Genomic DNA, 2830 nt, shown 5'->3' with positions numbered 1-2830 from the left:
CCAGATGATGTTATCAAGATAATATTTATATAATTATTTAAACTTACCTTTGGAAACAAACTAATGAGATCTTTCCATTTTTGCTTCCCTGCTGGTTTTTTTTTTTTTTTTTGGATAAGCAAAACATTCAAAGTTAAAGATGGAAATGAGCTGAAATAATCATATTTATAGTTTTTCAAAGAAAACCAGCAGATGATAAATTCATAACTTTCAAATAATATTCTTACAGTAATCTTCAGTAGCTGTAGGTGTTCGGACTTCAAAATTCCATAAAAGACCCCAGAGAAGAGGAGGTTATTGCTAATAGATCAGTTGGGATTACATTTTATCACACAGGAAAAAAAAAAAAGATGCAAACTCTCAATGCCTAAAACCAGCTAGACATCGCTTCTCGGCCTTTTGGCTAAGATCAAGTGTAAAACCAGCTAGACATCTTTGGGTTTTTTCTCACATAAAAGTCTAGAGAAAGACAACTGTTCTACGGTTACTGTAAAATGTCACCTGAGACCTGAACTAATTTTTTTTTTCATTATTTTAACATGTGACTTACTAGTAAGGTCTTCTTGGGTTGCCAGTGCTCCATTTATCACCTCTGCATCCCAAGTCAAAAGAAGGAAAAGCAGCTGAGTAGAATCCCTTTAAGAATCCTTTCTAGATGTTTCCATTAGGAATGATGTTTTCCTATCTTTCGACAAAATTACTCACAAGACCATTGTTAGCCAAGGAAAACAACAGGTCTAAAACAAGGGCAAATGGAAATAGAAATGAATTAAAGGTAAGTTCAAGAGATTAGTAGGCATCTAACAAACACAAGTGTAACCTGGGAGAGAAAGTGGAATGCTAGTGTCAGAAAACGGGCTCTGCGCTCAGGAGTGCTTTCTCGTTCTGAGACTGTCTTGGTCTCCTATTGCTTAACGACCCATCCTGCCTCAGAGAACTTCATCTATAAGCAAAAGATGGTCAAAGTACAAATGGTCCAGAATGTCTCAGGACTGATAATAACACACGTAACATCTTATAGGCAATGCACTAACCTTCCACATTGTGAGATATCTCTATACATCAAAACGGAACTCCTCTAAATCTAGAGGTCCATTTATTTCAAGCCATATTTTATCCAATTCAAGTCTGGAAAAATAAAAATAATTCTACAATGATCACACAAGGAAACACAATGAGTCCCGGGGAAATAAAATGAAATGATAAGTCTATTTTGGTGCAAAAGCAGTTTAAAATCCATGCAGGGCTTGGTTTTTCATAGTATATGCTTCCTATGAAGCTTTGGAAGTCCCTTTGTAATATAAGTAAACCCATGTTGGGGCCACCTCAACAGGGAAATTGGTGCTGTGCTCTGTTTGACACATGGCTCACACGCACTGCTTTTACTCTGGTGGTTACCCTGGAGCAGCTTGGCTGCTGGGTTGCCCTCAGTTGCACTTGAGTTGCGTCAGCACTCCCACTTCCTGTTTTGTGGCTGTCTAAGCTGCTGGCTCTGCACCTTTAACTCCCCCTTCCCCTTCCTCTTCAGAGGATTCCATCAAGATCTCCAGCAGGGAAGGCAATGCCAAGGGCTCCTCTTGCTGAAGCTTTTCCTTTTCTTTTTCTAACCTCTTTTGAGCCTCCATGAGTTTCCTGTAATGACTATGTCTATGCTTCATCTATTTCAGTATTTCTGTGGCTTTCTGATTCTGATCTCGATTCACATCCTCCAGCCAAAACCATCTCAAACGAGTAGTTGGAGGTTTTTGCTGGAAGGTAATTTGAATTTGTTTACATGGCCACCAAGCCCTAATTTAGATGTCCTGAGATTCTAGAGTGGAGGAGTGGCCTTCCCAGATTGCCTTTTTCTTAGTATCACTAAGCCATGTTATTCACAGGGATAGGCCCTTTTGTTTCTGAGCTAATCCTTTTTCCTTATAATTCTCAAGAATTGCTGCCAAGTCGGGAGAATTAGGAAGGTGTCAGCAAGCTGACGAAGAGTTAAAGCCAACCCCAGATATGTGTTTTGATCTCTTCATCAGTAAGAAGTTACACACATACATACATGTATGCAAAACACGTGATTATGCCATTACAATCTTTGGGTAACTTCTTCAAGGAAGCCACAATGCACACTGGATATTTATCATTACAGAGGACAAATGTCTTTTGCTTCTTTATCTTTTGTTATCATTGTTAGGTGAACAGTAGGAAAGTCCCAAAAATTTCTCCAGCTTCTCTCCAATTCCCGAACTCTTTTATCCTTCATTCGTTTGACAAGTAGTCACAGAGCACCTGTTGCATCCACTTGACAGCTAACAGAGTCACAACAAAACTGTATTATAAATGAGAAGCACGGCAATCAACCCCCCAGCTGACCGGCCCCAAACAGCACATTCACAGGTTTTTTATAGGGGCAGTCCACAATAGCTTAAATAGGGGCAATCCACAATACTCTACAAGGTGAGAGGGGAAATACCACACATTCCTTACCTATCTCAACCTGACAGCCCATACCTGACTCTTCTCTGGTCCAGCAATTAAGGTAACCACCCACTAATGATTTGGAGCCACCTGTGAGATAACCAGACTTGGGCCTTGGAGCCATCAGTGAGATAATCAGTCTTGGGCCTTGATTCATGAGAATTGGGGCTCATCAGTGCTAAAGGTCATATAGGCCATTTGGCCTGCAAGCTCATACAGTTTCTTAGTATCAAGGAGCCATGTTTACTCCATTTTGTTTTCAATTCTACACAGCTAGTATGGTCCAGGTGCCCATATACAGCTGCATACGAAACAGTTCAGATCCCTGGCATCTGGAATTTTCTATGTAGGTGAGTAATTATTTCTC

General features: G+C 40.1%; 1 pseudogene; it reads left to right on the top strand.

The window, feature by feature from the left end:
• The first annotated feature begins 383 nt into the window (after window positions 1-383).
• LOC118759098 (U2 spliceosomal RNA) lies at window positions 384-537 on the top strand (annotated as a pseudogene).
• Window positions 538-2830: the final 2293 nt, after the last annotated feature.

The sequence above is a fragment of the Ochotona princeps genome, chromosome 7, assembly GCF_030435755.1.
Source record: "Ochotona princeps isolate mOchPri1 chromosome 7, mOchPri1.hap1, whole genome shotgun sequence".
Taxonomy (NCBI): domain Eukaryota; kingdom Metazoa; phylum Chordata; class Mammalia; order Lagomorpha; family Ochotonidae; genus Ochotona; species Ochotona princeps.
This window is presented reverse-complemented; position numbering and strand designations above follow the sequence as displayed.